This window comes from Mesocricetus auratus, unplaced genomic scaffold (genome assembly GCF_017639785.1).
Source record: "Mesocricetus auratus isolate SY011 unplaced genomic scaffold, BCM_Maur_2.0 Super-Scaffold_100676, whole genome shotgun sequence".
Classification (NCBI taxonomy): Eukaryota; Metazoa; Chordata; class Mammalia; order Rodentia; family Cricetidae; genus Mesocricetus; species Mesocricetus auratus.
This window is the reverse complement of record NW_024429266.1, coordinates 115,853,044-115,875,772: the sequence shown is the minus strand read 5'-3', so window position 1 is coordinate 115,875,772 and position 22,729 is coordinate 115,853,044. Positions and strand designations below refer to the sequence as shown.

General features: G+C 43.6%; 1 long non-coding RNA gene across 1 annotated transcript; it reads right to left on the bottom strand.

Annotated features, from left to right (window-relative positions):
• Nucleotides 1–345: 345 nt before the first annotated feature.
• On the bottom strand, nt 346–7,563 carry LOC121137104. The gene is made up of 3 exons (XR_005874330.1): nt 7,450–7,563; nt 6,713–6,947; nt 346–1,415 (listed from the first exon to the last, which is right to left on the bottom strand). It is a non-coding gene; the product is annotated as an uncharacterized LOC121137104 (long non-coding RNA).
• Nucleotides 7,564–22,729: the final 15,166 nt, after the last annotated feature.

The following is a 22,729-nucleotide window of genomic DNA, read 5'->3' as shown; positions in this document are numbered from 1 at the left end:
GTTTGGAGCCGCCGCTTCGTCTGTCTTCACTCGTGAAGCTCTAAAGCCGAGGGATGATGTCATTCCAGAAATACACCATGATATCACTTTGAAATTATTTTTCCACATGGTATAAAGAAAACAAAACCAAGCGGTACCTTTGGACTCTACATCAAGTCTCACACACATGTGTCTCCCCGGCACTCAGCAGACCCACTGAGCCTAGCTCTTGCTGGAACTTTAAAACAAACCAGGCCAATTCTGAGGTCTAGACAGGCCCCAGACAGGGCTTCCCAAAGCTTTGGAAATGCTGCTTTAGAACGGGGTAATTTAGAGGCAATTTAACCCAGAAACCAAACCGACATTCAGAACATTTATTTTGAAAACATTTATAAAGCAGCTGCTCACCGTTTAAAATAGGATGCAGCGTCTCACTGGCAGCCAAGGAGCGAGGCTTAGATTATCCAGTTCCTAAGACCCAGACACAGAAATGTGTGGTCTCCTTGCGAAGTGTTCTCACCCAGGACCACTTTGTCAAAACATATTCCAAACACCAGATTTCTCTTTCACATTGCTTGCGCTGAAGTGGAGGGTTATGCTTGGAAGCAGTGTTCACATGTCCCGGGATTCTGGACACAACCTGACTGTGACTTCCATTTAATTCAGTCTAATTGTCCACTGGAGAAAAGCACCATGGTGCAGAACTTGCTCTGGAGGGAGGGAGGGAGGGACTTCCGGTTTTTCTTTTCAGTGAAACAAATGAATGCTTTGCAGATGATTGGGTCGTAGGTGCACCGTAGTCTTCTTTCCTATGGAGCCACATTAGGATGCCAGAAATTCCATCACCCTCTCATTGCCTCACGACAAGTGGAATTTTCCCACTGCGTGAAGCCACAATTGCTGTTTCTGGCTCATTTTCCTTGGTATGTGTACTCTGTGGTGCTGGGAGAATTCTTTTCCTAACGAACGACAGCGTTGCTTATGAAGATTTGGTCAGCAGCATCTAAGAGACATAGACCACACTGCCTGTGTCGCAGTAGGGACGATGACACGGTCCGTCAAAGTTAGGCCTTGAGACAGCGCGGCTTTCAGCAAGATGTCATCCTGAGGACTGCTGCAAGTCGCCTTCACGCTAACGGTAGAGAATAGATAGCATCCAGCTTCGCGGGCTCTGCAACCTCTCAGTTCCTTTTTAAAATCCTTATTAGTCATTTCCAATTCAGCTTTTTAAAAGTCTTTGTCCAATTGCCCTTCGGGAACTATAAAGTGTCAATTAGGTATGACAAAGGCGTGGAATAGACGCCATTACTTATTGCCACAGTAAAAGAAAAAAGATGACTTTCTGAAGCCATCAAACCAATCTGTAAAATGGAATGGGCCGCTGGACCTTCGGAAAGTGTGTCCAAATATTTGCAGAATGAATTTTGGCTACGTCCCTGAAGAGATATTAAACCATTTTCTTTTACCAGAGAATTTACTACCATTACATTTTATATTAATTTAATGACTTTCATCCAGTAATGATCATTTATTTGCCTAAATTGCCAGTCCCTTAGTACTTCATCGGCAAAGGGAAATATTTCATAGAACACGGAGTGAAGCCTCTAATTACTATCAGAGCATAATTTAAAGTAACTTCAACAGGTATTGTAATTTTGACCAATTGAGTTACTAATTTGGAGAATCAATTATCTCCTGGACCCTTTTAATCTCCTGCCTCATTTAATTGGCAGTGGCTGTCCAATTACACATCTGGCACAGTGGTATTTGCATCAGTAATGTCCAGCCAATCAGCAATGGAACATGGGTGGGAAATCCTACTTTTATAGGCTCAAAGACCTAGCTACATTTACACTTCTAGTTACTTTTAGTTTGTAATAAATTATTCATAAAATCTTATTTCATCATTCCATCTTTTCAAAAAGTACATTTGTGGTGTGTGTGGGGGGGAGTGAACATGCCACAGAGGCATGCCAAAGTCAGAGGACAACTATATGAAGTCATTTGTCTCCACCCTCCTCTATGTGTGTTCTAGTGGGGTTTAGCACCTTCAGTAAGAAATGTCCTCCACTGGCTCATATGTTTGAACGCTTGGCCACCAGTAGGTGGCGCTGTTTGGGGGGAGGCTATGAAACTTTTAGGAGGTTCAGCCTTGCTGGAAGAAGCCAATCATTGGAGGTGGGCTTACCCAATCTCCTGCCCCCCATTTTATTCACTCCCTGCCCCCTTCTCTCTCTCTTTTGTGTGTGGATAAAGATGTGACAAGTTAGCTTCCCACTGCTGCCATCAAGCCATGCCATACTATCCCCACAGTCATGGACTCTACTCCTCTGGAACCATAAGGCAAAATGGACTACTCCTTCTTTAAACTGATTCTGCATTTTGTCACAGCAACAGCAAAGTATCTAATGCACTGGGTTTGCTCCAGCAAGCACCTTCACTCGATGAGCCCAGCTACAAAGATCAAATAAATGGAATGGAGAAATAGTGAACATTCCATGATGGTACAATAGGAAAAGTATAATGAGCTGGCCATAAGCAGGTAAATAGGAATGACCGTCTGACTCCTACCAAAGGCACTGACTGCTCAGCAGGACTGAGTGCATTGGAAAGTACAGAGGGGCTAACCCATGTATCAGGGCACTATGAAGGAAGCATGCAATTGTGTATGCAAGGATTCCAGAGGACAGAAAGGTTACTATGGAGGGAAAGGTCTGCACACGGAAGTGACATATCACACTTGGAAGCCATCAGGAGTTCTACTTGACTGAATTACGATACATTCATATACAAAAGGAACAGCACCTAGGTTTCTCTCATCGAGAGAGACTGTGTGTGTGTGTGAGAGAGAGAGAGAGAGACAGAGAGACAGAGACAGAGACAGAGAGACAGAGACAGAGAGAGACACAGAGAGAGATGTCATATGCTACAATCAGAATGAGTTAGGAGAAACAAGTTGGATCTTGACTGTGTGCTTGGGCAAGCTCCTTCAACACTTGGGTCTTGGTTTCCTCATCTGTACAGTGAGTGGTAGTAAGACCTACTTCCCAGAGTGACTGGGTCAATTAAGATAGTGTACGAAATGTACCAGGCACCCAGCAAGTACGGCCAGAACTGTACTTACTGCTATTATTAAGAAGAAGAATATCGTGAGGATGGGTGCTCTCAAGGAAAGTTTGCCACCAAAGCTATTTTAGGCCCTTCCTCGGCTGGGTCACACAAAAATAAAGGAAGTCAGAAGAAAACTGGTGTTGGTGACAAATGGAAAGCTGAGGCGAAGTTAAAGACCACTGTGCTGGCTAGTCTTACGTCAACTTGAAACAAGCTAAAGTCGTCTGAGAAGCGGGACTTCGGAGAAAATGTCTCTATAACAGCAGGCTGTGTGCAAGCCTGTAGGGCATTTTATTTGTGATTAACAGGGAGTGTCCAGCCCACTGTGGGTGGACCACCCTGGGCTGATGGTCCTGGGTTTTATACAAAAGCAGGCTGAGCAAGCCAGTAGGCAGCACCCCTCCATGGCCCCTGCATCCAGGTCCCTGCCCTGCCCTCCGTTTCTGTCCCAAATGTCTTTTAGTCATGCTATTTTATCACAACAATAGAAACCCTAACTAAGACAGCAAGCTTAGAGGAAGAATCTGAGGGGTTGTGCCAAGGTGCACCCAAGCTTACTGTAATTTGAGGCATATACAACTGGGGGGTTCTTTTAAAGAAAAAATAAAATGTGGGGTCTGTGTGTTTATTACTGCTCTCATCACTATGACGAAATACCTGACAGAATCCACTTAAGGGCAAAAGGTGGATTTGGGCTCCTGGTTTCAAGGATTGTGACCCATCCTGGTGGGGACAGCATGAAGGCACTGTCTGTATGGCAGGCAACAGCTTCTGTCCGTGTTGTGTGAAGCCAGGAAGCAGGGGTTGGGGTCAAAGTCAAAGTCAACTTGGCTCCCGGTGACTTGTCCAGTCGAACTCAACTGCTTAAAGATTCCTCAGCCTTGCCGGGCGTTGGTGGCGCATGCCTTTAATCCCAGCACTCGGGAGGCAGAGGCAGGGGGATCTCTGTGAGTTCGAGACCAGCCTGGATTACCAAGCGAGTTCCAGGACAGCCTCCAAAGCCACAGAGAAACCCTGTCTCGAAAAACCAAAAAAAAAAAAAAAAGATTCCTCAGCCTTCACAAGAGGGTCACAGGGTGGGGACTCAAATTGCAAGATATGAGACTGTGGGGGAGCATTTCAAATTCAAACTATAGTGCGTCCAGAGTAAATAATTTATTTCAGAAAAGAAAAAGTGAAGTATAAAATGGAGAAAACAATTAACACCAATGTAACTAAAATTTCTCATATTTTTAATGAACTTCCAGACAAGCATCTATAATCCTAATTTTTACTTTTCACTTTATATTCTTTATTTCTTCATATGCCAAGTATTTTAGAATATCAATTACCAAGAATCATTCCATCTTTCCTCTGGAGGTTGATCAAAGTTGTTTTCTCATAGCATATGCTAATGATAAGAAAATTCTCCCTTATTCTACTTGTTTGTTTGCTTGTGGGGTGAGCAAGTGTATATGTGTGTATACCACATAGTGAGTATGAGGAGGAGGTCAGGGGACAACTTACAGAAGCCAGTGCTCTCCTTGGCTCTGGTAGTGAGCTTGGATTTTGATTTGCTCAGCCACCTCATGGCCAAAAGCTTCTTTTGAATGGCAGATTGCTACTGGGGAAGCCGTGTGGGTTTCTAAGATTGTTTTTAGATGAAGAAACACCTCCATCTGTTCCTTTCTGTCATCAGTTATTATAGACATGCCTTCTATAGGTCTGGGCCTATAAACATAGGCTGACAAGCTTTAATTATCCTTGATTCTAAGATCTGTAATATAATCACAGCTATATATACATTTTGTTTCTCTGCCTCTGTCTGACTCTCTCTCTCTGTCTCTCTCTGTCTCTGTCTCTCTCTGTCTCTGTCTCTGTCTCTGTCTCTCTCTCTCTCTCTCTCTCTCTGTGTGTGTGTGTGTGTGTGTGTGTGTGTGTGTGTGTGTGTGTGTGTGTGTGTGTATTTCAACTGAGATCATCAGGCTTGGCAGCAAGCACCTTTAACTGATAAGCCATGTCACTAGCCCCTGAGCAGACTCCTGAAAGGACAAAACCAGTATGTTGATCAAGTACCAGTGATGAGTGACCCCGTGCTTGCAACCTTACATGCTCAACGAGAACAAAAAGAATAGTCCACAGACCACAGCCCCCCATATGTATGTTCTGTTACTCCTCATAGTCACACAGTGCCATGTGCTACTGGCCTCAGTTCTCTGCGGCCCAATACCAGGCTAGCCAGCACAGTAGAAGAAAGAAAAATGCTGTATGCCACCCCCCACCCTGTGACAACTGGCAGTAATGGAGCATAAATAGCAGCGCCTCCCAAACACACGCCCCATGTGACCCCAGGATCAATTCAACGTTCCCCACCCTGTGCCCAAATTGACATTGACAGGGGGCAAGTGCAGGTGAGGAGAAGGTAGACTAGAAAGAGGCATCAGCTTAAACAGCCTGCTCTTTTCAAAACCCCTAAAACCTACAGCCTTGTGAACGCATTACCACCCACCCCCAAAAAACACCTGGGAAAGTCCATGCACAAGGGCATCCTAAAGTTCCTGTTTTGTCTGCCTAGCGGTGACTCTGTCTCTCTTGGCAATGATAGGATACAGTGAGTGGACAGAGGAAGAATAGGGCTTTAAGCTCTGTACAGGGGACAATTACAATGCCATCAAGACCCCCGCCAAAGGAGCTCATGGGTCTCAGACTGATGGCTGGGAATCCAGACCCCCTGAGTGTGTGTGTCAGTGAGGAGGCCTAGGTCATCTATGGGGCCTTGGGTAGTAGATCAGTATTTATCCCTAGGTGCCCATCCCACAATGAGAGATGCTCTCTCAGCCAGGACTCTTGGGGGAGGGCCTAGGTTCCGCCCTGGATGAAATGACAGACTATGGGTACCTCCCATGGAGGGCATCACCCTCCCTGGGGAAAGGAGTGGGGATTGGGGGAAGGGGGATGAGGGTTGGTGAGAGGGTGCAGGAGGAGGGGAGGGGGAGGGAGCTCGGATTGACATGTGAATCAACCTTGTTTCTAATTTAAATTAAAAAAATAAAATGGAAGTAATAGAAAACAAACAAAAAAAGACACTCCCCCCAAGAAAAAACCAAAACCGTGATGAAAGGGTACAGAGCTGATTTGTTTAGTTATGAGATATTTAGGGCAGAATATGCTAATGAACCTTATCTTATGTACGGTGGGTTTGAGATGTCTGTGGAATGTTACCCATGGCCGTGTGAAACAGCTAAACTTACCTAAAGGGACCCGTGTAAGATTCCCAGAAGAACCAAAATTGTTTCTGAGTTCTCTGTATCTGCAATATTTATTCTTGTTATTGGCTCCTTGATCCCTGACTCAGCCACTCTGTCTCACTGCCAAACGTTCTCACACTGATTGTTTTTGAACAACAAAACCTTGTTGTCTAAGTCGACTGCGTAGGAGAATGGGGAAGCATTTGGCATTAAGCTTCAGTAAGACAGCAAAGTCCTGCTTCCCGTTCTGTGCCTTAAATAATTCACACTGCCTTCGGTGTGTTAAAAGGGTCCGCTGACACAGAACCAGCAGGAACCGCCATTCACTGTTCTCCTTCTGCCAATTCTCTTAGCCCAGAATAAAAATAAAAAGGGGTGATAGATGGTTCACTTACCGTCTTTGTGTCCATTTAGAGCAGTTTGTCTGCAGTGGAAACGGAGCAATCAGAGAGTGATCAACAATGGGAGCCTTCATGACTACTGTAGGAAACTGTAAATTCACACTCGTTGGGGCTGGCGCTGCTTGGCAGACTATTTTTCATGTATATTATCTTTGTTATCTATTTGTGTCCCTGTCTATTGATAGTTAATGCATCTTGTGTTATTGTCCCATGCAGCAATTGTGGTTATCTGTTGATAATACAATGATATAAGAAATTGAATATTAACAGGCAATTTATAAAGAGTCTGATTTCTTTTCCTCTGCAATAGATAAAATTGAAAAAAGGAACATGTAAAAGGCTGTAAGAATCGGAAGGCAGTATCTCCCCGAATGTGTAAATCAGCAGTTCCCTGGGCCCCTTTAGTGTTGCCTAAGGGTTAGCAGAAGTTAAAACCTAAAAGGCTTCCAGCAGAAACTGGGTAGCACCAGCCAGACGAGAAAAGAAACTTGCAAGATAATGTTCATTTACTCTTTTGAGAAAAAAGACACAAGCTACTGAACTGAAAAGACAAACAGTAAAATTGGACAAAGAAGCCATCTGAGCAATCTGCAAAAGTGTCTGCTGTTTCTTGTTATTGTTTTGTCTCTGAGGGAGGCATGTTCCTAGAGTCCCCTGAGTCGTATTTATCTATCTATTGCCACAGAATTCTGACCTAACAAGATTGAAAGTGCTAGCCTTGGCCACCAAACCTGTTGCCATGGTGTTGATTTTTCTGTCATCCAAGCACGCTGGTTGGGCTTCCTGTGTGATGAGGGACTGGTCTAGGTGATTCTGTGGGAAGGGCAGGAGATGGTGAGTGCAGGTTCTACGTGATGGAATATAAAGGCGGGCATGTCACAATCATCATTACGTCATTCCTTTGAGTCAGGAGTTTGGGGAGGACTCAGACATACAGGTCTAGGCAAGGCACATCCTAGCTGTAGTTGGGAGGTTGTTGGGGCTGAAAAGGAAGACAGGGCAGAGCAGCTGTGAGATGACCAGGCATCTCTCTCGGTGTAGTACCAGCGTGTACTGGCTAGTTCTGACTTGACACAAGCTAGAGTCATCGGAGAAAGGAGCTTCAGCTCAGGAAATGCCTCCAGGAGCTCCAGCTGTGAGGTATTTTCTTGGGTGGTGCCATTCTCAGGCTGCTGGTCCTGGGTTCTATAAGACAGAGGCTGAACGAGCCATGGGAGGCCAGGGCAGCACCTCTCCACGGCCTCTGCATCAGCTCCTGCCTCTGGGATCCTGCCCTGCCTTCCTGTCCTGGTTTCCTTCAGTCATGAACAGCCATGTGAAAGTGTGAGCCTAACGAACCCTTTTCTCCATAACTTGCTTTTGGGCCACGGTGTTTTGTCACAGCGATAGAAACCCTGACTAAGACGCAGGGTCTGGATCTGTGGCTTCTCCCCACAACCTAGCTTGGGCTGCCTGACAACATGGAGACCTCAGGGTCAGAGATTTAAACACAAGTGTTTCAAAAACGCAAGGGAACTGAATTACGGTTTATAGGTGTGGTAGGAGGTGTGGCCTTGTTGGAATAGGCTGTAAACAGGCTAGACCAGTGCTCCACTGCTGAGCCAGAGCCCCCCATTCCCCCTAGACTTGTTACATTTTTATCATGATGCGTGTGCGTGTGTCATGTGTGAATATGTGGAGGGCACATGCATACCATGACACACACATGAAGGTCAGGGAACAGCCTTGGATGTCAGTCCTTGAAATCTTCCTTGTTTGAGTCACAGTCTCTGTAGGTCACTGCTGTCAATGCCAGGCAAGCTGTTTCTGGGGATTCTCCTGTCTCTGCCTCCCATCTCCAGGCACACTGGGATTCCAGACTAGTGTGTTACTGTGTGCTTCTATGCAGCCAAACTGAGGTGGTCAGACTTGGGCAGCAGGTCCCTTAACACCCGACTCTTCTCCCCAGACCCACCCTTGGCCTCGGTTTCTCCGTGGCTCTTAGTAATCCATTAGGAGCCCAGTGTGGTGGCGCACACTTGCAATCCTGGCACTGGATACTGGGGCAGAAGGAACGAATTCAAGGACAACCTGGGCTATGGAGTGAGAATTTGTATTTGAAAATAAAATAATCATCATCATCATTATCATCAACATCATCATCTTAGGTGGAAAATAGGGCAGATTTGTTATTACCTCCATTTCTACTGATGAAGAAATGGAGACTAGGATAATACTAGCTCACCAGCCAGAAAATGCACTACCCAGCTCATTCAGGGCTCCATGACACTCTGCTTTTCAGAGTCCTGTGACAGATGACTTCCCTCACAGAGAAACATCTGGAATGATTTTTAGGTGACAGAATTGCGTATAATGGAAATAGACATTCTGAAGAATCAATATTAAATCAAGAGGGGATCAGCTGGGTGGTGCTCTTGCCTCAGCCCCGCTGAAGACGCTGGTAGGATTATTTATTGTTAGCACATTTTTCATCTTGGGAACATCACCGACACCTTTATTTTAATAATTTCTTCCAGATGACTCTGCTTGGGGCATTTCTCTGCAATAGCGCCTTATTAATTACTTCAGAGTCCTGGCTTTCTATGTGACGGGGTGAGGGGAACAGAGGCTCAGATTCTTGCGTCCAACATGTAATCCAGTTATTAAAATGTTGTTAAATTAGCTCCTTCCTGGGGCAGCTCCACAGAGGCTGAGAGTGAAGAGGAAGGGACTGAGCATTTGCGGAGGCCCTGCCTGCCTGGCCCTGATTTAAACACTAGCACTCACTCACAAGCTCCTCTGATTTACACGGCTGCAGCCCAACTGTTTTGAAAAGCTGATGTTGTGGAATCTTTAAGTCATCTGTGACCTAGGTCACCAAAGACAGGAGCAATTTAGTAAAAGTATTAATTGAAACGCTCCTGACAAGCCCCACTCCTTCAGATAAAGTCACACATCAAACCCACACAGGCCGCCAGGCTATTCTGAGCTGCCTGAGATTTTCAATATCTCATAAACAGGCCCCTCAATCACTACAATCTAATAAGGCTATAATCATCATTGACACTATAATGATTAAAATGAATAAAACCCATTAAGAAAAGTCATGTTGAGTTATTAAAAGTTTCGCTCTGCGTGATATGTAATCTTTTATCCATTTTTTATGATGAAATCTGTAACCATCTATCCACAAAAGGCCATTAATTTACTGCGCTGTGGATGTTACCATGCTCTTTAGTTTAACAGCTTATCATTGATTTCTTGAGGGAGATATTATATTTGGAGAAATACACATGGAACCAAAGCCCGAATGTTCTGTAAATTTCCCACTGACAGGATGATCAAAGTACTGGGGCCTGCTGGGCCACACAGAGCTGGCAAACAAGTTCTCTAGAGCAGAGAGAGCCCTCGGGCTACCAGGGGGCATCACAAGGCTTCTAAGGAAAGGTCATGTGTATGGCTGGGGTGGGGTTGGTGGGAGAAACAATAAAATGTCCATTAACTGGAGCCTAGTTAACTGGCTTATTGGCATCTATTAGAAACAAATTGCAAACAAAAGTGATCCCATTATAAACTTCTCCTCATCCCCTCTGCCAAGGGCAGTCTCTGATTGGTTCAGAAAGGGCCCCAGTAAATACAATGTGGTCAAATGGCTCCTTTATTGCAAAGAGATTGGGTTTCGGCCAGCAGCAGCCTCCAACCCCAGCTAGCAAGGAACTACAAAGTTGGGAGCCGTCCACGGGCCTGATGAACAGAGAGAGCCCTGGAAGGCCGGCTAATGTACTCCTGCCACATTCTTGCAGTGGAGACTTCCCCCCTAAGCAAACAGTAATAAAAAAATCTGAATGGAAAGATATGTACACAGAGAGCCGAGTTAAGTGGCGGGGAGCCCGTACTCCATGTGTGCTGTTTCTCATAATAGACTCAGCTTCAATATCTTTACTGCCCATCTCCTATTTAATGTTATTAACAGTAAAACCTAAAAAGATTCTGCAAAGCCAAGGAGAGGATGTTGTCTTGAAAGCCGCTCTTCATTTTCCTGAAATGATTAATAAATCCACTTGCCGGATTTCTTGGCCAGCAGGTAAGTACATGGTCTCCACTCAACAAAGGGAAAATGAGTGACTATGTTTTACCAGAATTTCTTAGTTTTCTCCCCTTGTTGGAGTATTGTTGGTTTATTTTTTTTCTGCTCCATTCTATGTAAATAGCATGAGGTCATAAATGTCATTTTGTAACATTCCATCTCTTTCCTACTAAGGGAAGCCAGTCTTTACCAAAATAATCAATTATCTTTTATAACTACCCTTTTAAGAAGAAAACAGCAAATTCCATTTATAAGCTTGAAGGGTAGCTCAAAGTGCAGCCAACACATCAACTTTTATCAATCTTGGGACAGTTAATTCAAGTCTACATTATCTCACTATGTAAGACAAAGATGGTATCCAAATGAAATTGAAAGGCAGATTTGCCAAGAATAAAAAGGAAATGGTTCTTCATATAACATGTCATTAGCCAGTGGAAATAATTGCTCCAGGGCACAGTGGAGGTTAACAGGTTGGAGGAGGGGCATAAATGATGTAGATCTAATATCCTCACAGGTAAAAAGGTCATTTACTCCATCAGGTGTCACACTTGCGTACCTGTGCCATTTGCGGTCCGAAGGGCGACTCCATGCCCTCTCTCTGTTTATGCGAAGGCGGGGAGAGAGAATTGAATCTATTCCTGTGGCTCAGACCCTCGTCTGACCTTGACAGTGTGGTGTCAACTGCAGTGGAAGTGAAAATGGGGACCAGACGACCCATCTGTCCATTTCCATGTCTTTTCTCCCCTCCCCAGAGGGGAGAAATCATAGTGTGGATCAAGCCGCTGCAGCAAACCCCAGCAACTCAGGAGGCTGAGTCAGGAGAAGGATCTCGAACTGGAGGCGGGCCTGAGTTATACTTGAGACTGCGTACTAAGAAAGAAACAAACAAAAACAAGACATAATGAAATACAAATGGCCGTTTGAGCCTGACAAAGGCTTTTAAGGGAATTACAAAATCACTTAAGCATTCCAATTTTTTAAAAGACATACGTGTGTGTGTGTGTGTGTGTGTGTGTGTGTGTGTGTTGTGAAATAAATAAAAGAAGCCAGAGCTGTGGGTCAGGAAACAGAAACAAAAATCACTTCAGTACATCAAAGAAGTCTTCCTTCAGCATTATCTTCAGAGAAAGTGAAATCAACTGTTAAAATACCTATAAAAATTTTAAAAGCATTCATGAATTTTAATTTATCACGATGGTATTAAAAATATAGCCCTTTGTAGCCACAGAGGTACTGAGAATTTTGTAACATGAAAGTTTCCTGGTGTTAATTTGAACCTTTAATTAATTATAACCTTTTAGAAAGAGGCTATTTAACTGCTTAAAAAAGACAAAAAGGTTACATAGAAATGATGAGAAACAAGACTCACTGCCGATGTGCAGCGAAGCCGCTCACTGGTGAGCAACATCCCCCGGTGATGAGTCAGCACTTCTGTGATTACAGGTGGAGAAAGCAATAAAATCTTGCTGAGTTTAGCCATTGAAATTATATGGTTTCATAAATAGTATAATGTTGTTCTCAGCAGGCAAATGTGATATTTTAATGACATCCGTATTATAACACACACAAATTCTCAAGGTCAACAGAGCTCTTTTCAGCATGGGCACCTGGAGCCTTGCACCAAGGCTGGAGATGAATAATTCAGGCTCTGAAGAGATGAGAGAGTAGGTCACAGCAACCTACTAATGAGTGGAAAATGGTTTTCTGGTAGGCTACTTGGAGGTCTAAGACATGTGCACGTTTGAGCAAACGAGGACTCATGTAGGTGACCAAGACTTCCGAGGCAATCAGACCCAGTAAAAACCAAGACTTCCAATGCAATCAGACCCAGTAAAAAGCTTGTCATAACACAGGAAGCTGACCTGCAGACAGACCAAGAGCATGAATTCCAGCTGTAGTAATATACAAGTCAACAGATCAGCTGGGCACAGTGGTAAGTGACTGGCATCCTAGCAGTTGGGTAAAAGTGGAAGGATCGCAAGTTCACGGCCAGCCTGACCTTGTAGCAAATTCTAAACCAGCCTGGGCTACAAAGTAAGACTCTGCCTCAAAAACAAATCAAAATAATATAAACGGCACACTTATTGAAAGTGAAAATAAGTATTTATTGTAGAAATTACTCACAAGAGACAAACAAGTAACCCAGATGAGCCGAGTAGTTTTCAGCCACTGAACTGGAAGCCAGAAAGCTGGAAAAAAAGAGCGAGACTTCCATTGTTCAGTCTTTTATACCTTCCTCTGTAATGCCTCTAGCCATGCCCAAAAGTGGTCCTGGCTAGTGACATAGTTCACCGCCTATGTCCAAAGATGTCTTTAGTCATGCCTAAAGTGGGTTTGGTTAGCGGTGTAGTAAACCGCCCTTTTATTACCTCATCTGTATGTGCCTCTAATAAGTCACATGGCTAATGGCGGAGTTCCGTTTTCCTCCTACAATAATAGCAACAACAGCAGCACAGCAGCAACATTCAAGTTGGTATTCTCAGCCAACAAAGCCCCATTTATCTGATCTGGAAGTTGGGAGGGAAGGCAATAATACATGGACATCCACACCCCTTCTGAGCATCATTTGGAGGCACTAAGCTTCTTAGTCATTGGCAACATTCCTCCCAGCTGTTCTCCCTGAGAACCTCTGCCAGCCCACGGTCAAGACTGGAGTGAAAATTTCACTTCTATAAATGGCACATTATTGTCCCTTGAAAAAAATGTCTTCTTGGGCTTTGTAGTCAAGAGCACACTGGCTGCTCTTCTAGGTGACCTGGGTTCAGTCTCCAGAACCTACACAGCAACTAAGAACTGTCTACAATTCTAGTTCCAGAGGATCCAATGCTCTCTCCTGGCCTTCATAGGTACTGTGTATACATGGTGTACAGACATACAGGCAAAATACCATATACATAAAATAATTTTTAAATGTTTCTTATAACATGGTAAGTACAATTAATAATAAGTACTGCAAATTTAAAATCTATTAACAGAATAGGTTTTAAATATTCTTCACACAAAATAGGTATATATATGTATATATATAGCTATTCAAACATCTACTGCACATCATGAATAGATTTGTTAATTTAAAAATAATTAAAATTTCTCATGCATAGGCCATTTGATAGTTCACAATTTCTTGAATCAATTTGGTTGAATGTTTTTTTTATTATCTGTTATATCAGCTTGACCTATTAGGTTTTGGACTTGTTTTGTTTTGTTTTGAGATAGGGTCTTATTATATAGACCAAGCTGATCTTGAACTCAGAAAGATCTACCTGTCTCTGCCTCCAGAGTCCTGCGATTACAGGCATGCACCACCACATCCAACCCTTTTGGTCTTATTGGCTCACTTTTCGTGCAGACTGGCTAGTCTCAAATTCAAGGCCTCCTGTTTCAGACTCCAGAATGTTGTGAATACACCACAAGCACAGCTGGATTTTATCTGGGCTAGGGAGAGGGCTCAGCTGGTTAAGTTCTTGCTTTGCGAGCATAAGAACCTGAATTTTACTCCCCAGAGTCTACTGTGCTTGGTGGAGTGATACTGGGGCTCACTGGATGGCCAGTCTAGCCTACTCTGCAAGCTCCAGGCCAATGTGTACTGTACATACATAAACATAACACACACACACACACACACACACACACACACACACAATTGAACCCTCATAGCACACTTTTGATTTACAGCTTGAAGAAATCTTTAATTGGCAGGTCATTTCAAACTACGCCTCAGAGAACTAATTTATCACTTAAGGTTAACCCACACACTGTAAGTAGGGAGAACCCCCCAGCTCCCCTACTCTCTCTACAACGAACTCTATGTTTGGAGTTTGGAATACTGCCACATGATGCTCAGTAGCCATCTTCATGTCACAGCATGGTGTCATTGTTGCTGGTCCTTTAATGGCTGTTTCTTTACCTGAATGACTATTACAGAAGAAGTTCTCTAAGAACTCTACACTGGTGATCCCAAAGCAAACAGAATGGAGGGTGGTAGCAGACCGTTGTTGGCTAGCCAACAGTTAGCCCTACTATGTTCGCTTTCTGAGGACTCTGAGATTGTCTTTGGACTTTCCTTTCTCTATGCAAGTCTTTAGCAAAATTGGATTAGATCAAGTCAATAAAGGCAATGATATCTCAGGTCCATTGTGGGGCATGTGACGCCATTCTGCCCAATGAACTAACGGGAAAGTCTACAGAGACCTTCTCAGAACAGCTTGGTTTTAAAGAAGCACATGAGAAAAATCACTCCCCTTCCTTCCTTCTTCTCAGGGTGAGCTAACCTCTGGAAGAAACCAACACATTGGAGATGACAGAAAGATAGCTGGAGTCCAGTGTCTTACTGTAAGTGAACGGACTAGCAATTCCTATAGTCACCAAGCCCTGGAACTCCTTGCTTTGAGGTGTTTGAGAATAAAATTCCTTTGGTATTCAGGACTGTAGCACGAAAAATAAAAGACCCAGAGACAGATATTGGGGTTTAAGCTTCAAGCTGAAGATCAAAGAAGCAAAACAGCCAAGCCAGTAGATCTTACCTCTACCCAGCTGAAATGATAACCCTGTCTCCACAAATCCTCAGAGGCAAAAGGCTCTCAGTTCCTGTCTCCTCCTGTCTTTTATTCCTTTCTCTATCCAGCCATATTACTCCATGTGTGATCCCAGGTGCTGAGATCACCTTCGTTTAAGCTGTTTCTTTTAGGACTAGAGATCAATTTTGTATAGTCAGTGTGGCCTTGAACTAACAGATCTGTCTGCTTCTTAATCCTGAGTCCTTGTATTAAAGGTGTGTACCACCACTGCCTGACCTCTATAGCTTGTGGCTGGATTTGCTTTCTGAATCCTCAGACAAACTTTAATAAATCATAAACAATGTATTACCACACAGGACAGTTGGGTTGGAGTTTCCTGGATAAGTATATGAGTGGAAGAACCTTTAAAATCAATTTACAACTAGTTGGATATATCTTAAATTATCTAACGGAGATAGAATTATATTTGTGAGGTGTTCCAAATTCCTTAAAAACACACTTTATTTTCCCTTCTGTCTAGTTCCCTAAGTATCTGAAGAACCCAATATAAAAGTACTCCGGAGCCAGGTGTAGTTGTGCTTATCTGTAATCCCAGTGCTTGGGAGGCAGTGGCAGGTAGGTCTCTATGAGTTCAAGGCCAGCCTGGTCTACAAAGTGAATTCCAGGACATCCAGAACTAAGTAGTGAGACCCTGTCTAAAAGAAAGAAAGAAAGAAAGGAAGGAAGGAAGGAAGGAAGGAAGGAAGAAAAGAAATCACCTCAGTATTTGAAAACCAACATCACTAACAATTAATTACTAACAATTGCAAATCAGACAACCTATTTGTTGAAAACTTTGAAAAATACACATTGACTTGAAAAACCATTATAATTCTAAATCACATGATGGGAAAAATTCTTATACTCATGGACCAAAGTATACTCTATGTTAATATCACAAACATGTATGAAATAACTCATAGAATCTCCAAGATGACACCTAAGGCTCAAAACACGATCAGGACTTACAAAACTGAGAAAAATGCTCTGTGTCTTTCTTGTGAAACGTAGCAATATAAACCATATTTCAGAAAGAGAGTAACAAAGGGGTAAAATAAAAATGGAATGATTACACAGCTAAGATCTAAACATCTTCAAATTCTACTCATGAAGAAATCAGGAATGCTCACACTGTACATTTTACATTCAACAAACCTCGGGAACCTCAATTACTCTGAGGCAAAGGTCACTTTCCCTAGCTTCTGCGTACCTTAAGTCAATATTTCTAGGGACTTATTAGATGTTAATAGATGTGCTGTCCTGTCAGAAATAGAAAGGGAAGTTTTGGTTTGGGTTCTAATGCACGCCTTGGGTCGAGGGTTAAAGAATAGATGGTTTATTCAGGGAGTGGACCTAAGAAAACCATCAACAGAGTGATGAAGAGAGGCAGAGAAGGCTAGGGACCTGATATAGGGTGGACAATCAAGCCAGTTACCACAGAAAAAGAGGGCAGTCAGGACAGTACCAAGACATGTGCTTTAGTTCCCTAACTAGGAGGCCACAAAGGACATTTCTGCCTTCTCCTCTAGGCTTGGTTGAGTACTGCTTTGAGAAATATTAACTCCCTCATTCTTACAGTTTGCCTGTCATCCCTAGGTCCGGCTCATTCCCATAGCCCACCACGACCATAATCACCCTGTTCATGTAGCCTTTGGCCAAAGAAATATATGTGTTGAGAGAAAGCAACCTTCGAAGTGTGCTGGGGCTTATGGGAAAGGCAGCCTGTGCTACACTAAAGAAAACATAACTCCTTGTTCTCACCTTGGTTATTCAAGATGCACTTTATTATATCAAAAGTTGCAACAAGCCAGGCGGTGGTGGCGCACGCCTTTAATCCCAGCACTCAGGAGGCAGAGGCAGGCAGATCTCTGTGAGTTCGAGGCTGGGCTGGACCGACAGCCTCCAAAACAATACAGAGAAACCCTGTCTCAAAAAACCAAAAAAAAAAAAGTTGCAACAAGACCCCCTTCCAAAGCTTACAGAGATTGTGTTAACCTCAACTAGCATCCATCCAGGAGAGCTATTGACCAGCAGATCTCGTGTAGGGAAAAGCTGTTCCAGATAGATCAATATTAGTCATAAAAACTAGGTCGATTATGATCCTCATACCTTTCTAAATGGAACCAATGGCTCCCTGGTGATGGCTCAGCCCATATTTCCATTCTGGTCTATATCATAAATCATGTCCACACTGAATCGTGTACTCACCTTGATCTGGTGGGAAGGACCTAGAAGACTAGGAAGATTCATGTTGCCATATGAAACAAGATCTGGAACAGTTCCTTGGGGATTTTACTTGGGAAACATGAATTCATAAAAGTAGTTAGCATAAGGAATGGAGATATAATGGTGTGTAAAGAGAAATCGAGAGGTATACATCTGTAATCCCAGCAAATGAGAGTCTGAGGCAGAATTCCAAGACTGAGGCCAGCCAGGTCTACCCAGTGGGTTCCAGAGCATCCCTAACCTATACAGGGAAACTTGGTCTCACAAGGCAAAAACCAAGTGTGTGTGTGTGTGTGTGTGTGAGAGAGAGAGAGAGAGAGAGAGAGAGACAGAGAGACAGAGAGACAGAGAGAGACAGAGAGAGAGAGAGAGAGAGAGTATGTGTGTGAGTAAGAGAGTGCCTATGTACATGAGAGAGAGAGAAAGAGGAGGAGAGAGTGTATGTGTATATGAGAGAGAGTGTGTATGTGTGAAAGAGAGAGGGGGGATAGAGTTAGGAGGAAGTAGAGTAGAGGCTGTGAGGGCTCTTGCCAAGATTAAGTTATGACTAAGCAAAATACAAACAAAAACAAAAACTACCCACTTGCTTGAGGGGTAAAGTAGAAGAAAATAATTATTAGCATATTGATCTGGCTACAACTGGACATAGAGAGGAGCAGATGCCCTGACTGCTGAGTCAGACAACCAGTTGGAACTCTAGGATAAGGGTTCATAAACTGTTAGCCCTTGGGCCATTAAAGCCACGTGGAGCCAGAAACGCCTTTTGGTTCTTGGGCTTGTGAAGTCTGGCCTGCTTTAGCTGTAGTCTTGAAATTCCATGAAGCATGCTATCAGTCCTTACCTAAGATCCTTCCTTCCTGAATTTGTTTAAGAATATTTCTGTGGCTTGCAAGGCATGCCACATAACTTTCCTCCCAAGCATGCGTGAAATGGTAAGCAAGGTAATTTCCATCCTGATTCTGGATAGAAGCAAAGGCACTCGGTGTCTCTAAGAAATTACTCAATCAACTCTCTTCCCCAGTTTCTTTTCCCCAACAACTCAAGCTCCTAAGTACAAAAATGTTCTGATTTCAAAAGCAAAGATGGAGAATGAGCCAGAAAATAAATGCTCGAGGGGCTTGGTGGTGAGTGGGGAAGATGCTGAGGACTCCTCACAATAGACATGTCTCCTTGATTGTGGAAAGGAACTGTCTAATAGGAATGTGCTTTGGATTGACATAATAGGCAGAAGTTAGGCTTTGGCTTCATATATATTCAAGTCATATCCCACCCTACTGCTTTCCATGTATGACAGGAAGGACAAATATCTCAAATGTTGTGGGCCCAGTTCTCTCATTAAAAAAATGGTTTATTTATTATGTACACAGTATTCCGTCTGCATATTTGACTGCAGGTCAGAAGAGGGCACCAGATCTCATTATAGACGGTTGTGAGCAACCATGTGGTTGCTGGGAATTGAACTCAGGACCTTTGGGAGAGCAGTCAATGCTCTTAACCTCTGAGCCATCTCTCCAGTCCCCCAGTTCCCTAATTTTTAAAATGAAATGAATAATATATAGTCTACAGCATTATTTAAGTGACTGAATGTAATGCTTGAAACAATAAATTATAAAGGTTCTATTAAGAAAATGAAAGGAAGTCACAGGGAAGTGTGAGCTGCTGGTATCTCCCTAACTTAGCTCTATTAACTCTCAACCCAGCTCTGATTGAGGGGAACTAAAACTTAGAATTTCTATACAGTTGATTTCCTTGTACAGTTGACAGTACATGAGGCTCCCTAGACCCATAGGCTCCTTGAAACTGTATCAGGCCCCATTGTTGGGAGATGTCATTCTGTAAATATGTGTCTAATTGGTTTGAATAAAGCACTGTTAGCCAACAGGGAAGCAAGATAGTTGGGACTAGGAGTCTAGGAGGATTCTGGGAAATGTAGTGAAGGGAGTCGTTGAGACATGATCCCTGGAGGAGAGAACAAAAATCTGTCTTTCTCGGAAAGATAAGTCCTTATAAAAATATATATTGGTGATTATGGGTCAATGATTAAGTCAGAGCCAGCCGGTTAGAAACCATAGCAAATGTCCAACAGCTTCATAATTAATATAGCCTCCTGTGTGTTCATTTGGGACTTATGTGGCTCTGGAACCAGGCTGGCAGGAAGACTACACATTACACCCCACCCCTGACTTTACAACTGAAACACCTGGGGGTGAGAGTTTCTGTGACTTATTGGGGTTCTCCAAAGGCCATGGCAGAGGCAGGAAGAGACCTTGCAAGCCCACACTTCCCACTGGCTATTTGTCCTACTAGAACCTTCTGAGGGTTTCAAATTGTAGATCAAGTCCTCTGTTCAAAGTAAAATCTATTTCCTAAGACTGTCTTACACACTCAGCGGTGTGGCGTTGGGCATGGCACTCTCTCCTGAGGCAGAGGGAGCTCTGTTCTCTTGGCCAGCCTCCTTCAGTAGTGGGTTAAAGGGTGCCTGCCCCTAACTCTGCACTCTCCCTGTGGTGCTGCGCTGGGCTCCTCCTGTGACTACACTCCCTGAAGGCCGCTAAGGATCCTGCTCCTCCAGCAGATGTTGGTTGGATGGATTTTTAAATGCATGGATGCTAAAATTTGAACTCACTGAGACAGATGGGTTGTTGAGGGAAATGAAGTGTCCCTTTGTGGGCGACGACCTCTTTACTGGTGATGGGTAAATTACAGGTCAGTTTGTTGATGGTCTGTGAAAATCAATAGTCCAGGCTACCCAGAGTGCAGAAAATTAGACTAGGGTAAAAAGCCACAGATCTACCAGATGGAGGAACCAGAAAATCTCTTCCCAGATCATTGCCTTGGCTTTTCCATCCACAAAGGTGTGCTGAGGGGGGTTCATTTTAATGTTCTTGAACAGTAAGTCCACATTTTAAGCATATTTAATTAAACACAACTCTGCCACATGCTGCAAAACTCCATTGTGGCTTTCAGACGAGGCCTCAAAAAAATCCACCCATATTAACAAAGAATATGCTTTCTTATAGCACCTGCTCTAAAACATCAGCCACAAAACAACTTTAAGATACTTGAGGGGTAAAATGCTCATCATTTAGATTTTGAAGTACATAATTATAAAACTCTTTTATATAAGTCCATCTATACATCTCATTCACATTTCTTAACAGAGTACAGGACAGCATTCGATCCCCTCCCCACACTAAGACAACCTATAAACTCGTCAATGATATGGACACATCCTTGCATTAAAGGGGGAAAATGATGTTTTAAAGTATAAGAATCCTGATGTCATTGATCTTTCTCCCATGACTGTAGGAGTAGGAAGAAAAGACTGACTATTCTGGACCAATATTTTTTTTTTGTTTTTTTTGTTTTTGTTTTTTGAGACAGGGTTTCTCTGTAGCTTTGGAGGCTGTCCTGGAACTCACTTTGTAGACCAGGCTGGCCTCGAACTCACAGAGATCCGCCTGCCTCTGCCTCCCAAGTGCTGGGATTAAAGGCGTGTGCCACCAACGCCCGGCGTCTGGACCAATATTTTTACTTCCAGGGTTTGAAATAAAGCCGTGTATGGCAGACAACACAGCAATCTCCAGCAAGCTGGAGGAATGGAGAATTATCTTTTCATAATTATTCACAAAGATGGAGGGCCCTCTCATCAGGACTGCAAACAAGACTCACCAGTGTCTGTATTAGAAATGTCTTCAAGTTTCCCTTTATTGTTTTGAAGTGCACTCTTAAATTGGGTAGGAAAGTAAAAATCAAAACAGAAATTTTGAACAATATAGTTAGTGAGTGAGGTCACAGGCTATTGGGAGCTTAAGAAGCAGGGGTTTTTCTATATACTAATGAACTATAGAGCAGTTAACGAGTGAAGAAAAACTTGGACCGGGGGCCGGGGAGTGTGACAAGATGCTCATTTCCCTAGGCAGAGCTGGGGAATTGATTTAACTAGAACTCTGGAAAGATTCGCTTAGCACAGGTGGTGCTGTCGATGATCCATCCGTGGTTGTCTGAAAGCAGTCCATGTCCTCTGCAATAACCGTAAAGGTTGATCTACCCCTGGAGACTCAGGTCTAGCAGAAGTTAAAGTGGAAAACCGTGAGAAGCTGGAAACAAACGGAAGCAGCAATGACTGCAGCCTGTCCTAGCCTTAGCTGTTAATAGATGGGCAAGTCTATGTAATGGTATGATTATCTCTTTGTCCTGTGTTGTATTGGAAGCTTAAGCTGAAGAAGATTCATTCTGTTTTCCTGGAATGTGAAAGGATGTGGATTCTTGAATTAAAAAAAAATCAGACACAATGACAACCTCAGAGTACTATCCAAAGTACAGCCACATAGCAACCTGGCTCCTGACACTGACTTCCGGGAGACTGCATAATCTTGTCTTTGCCTGCTGCCCCTGGAGTATGCTCTGATGGTCACGTCAAGCTGCACCCTTGTCTTCATACCTCTGGTTAGCTGGGTCAGAGGCAGATGTGTAATGAAGGAGAACAAAGACTCTTGGGGACAGCTATCTAGAAGGAGAAGAGGGTCGAGGACTGTCCAAGAATAGCTGTCAAGACACTGGGTGGAGTTGGCGAAATTTCTGCCTGCTCAGTGGGAGTATATAGCTGAGGCCGGTCACTGCAACAGCCCCAAGACAGGCAGAGCTGGCCGGCCCTTCATATCAGTTACTGTCAGTCATTGCCCAGAGCCCCTTTGTCGTCCTCAGCTCAGAAGCCTAAGTAGACCTGGAGCTAGAACATCTGGAGCGGGGTTGACAGATGGTCAGACTCCTTGTGGCATAGCGCTGAGGTCTTCCCTGAAGAGCGTTCGAGTGACTTGTGGACTCACACAGTGCAAGAGGTAGGGTGTGGCTGTGTCTTGCTAACTGATAACATAATGCATGCATGCCTTACGATTTCAATGAAAAGTGTGTTTGCTAAGAAAGAGAATGTGGGGTACACTGAGGTATTTCAGTGTCTACCTACATGGAACCCCCACATTGTATGAGCTGAATCCATGAAAAATAGAAGGACGTTTCTTTTTTTTTTGGCATTTTTCACAAAACAAATTTAAAGACTGGAGAGATGGCCCAGGGGTAAGAGTACTGACTGTTCTTCCAGAGGACCCGGGTTCAATTCCCAGCACCCGCATGGCAGCTCACAACTGTCTGTAACCCCAGTTC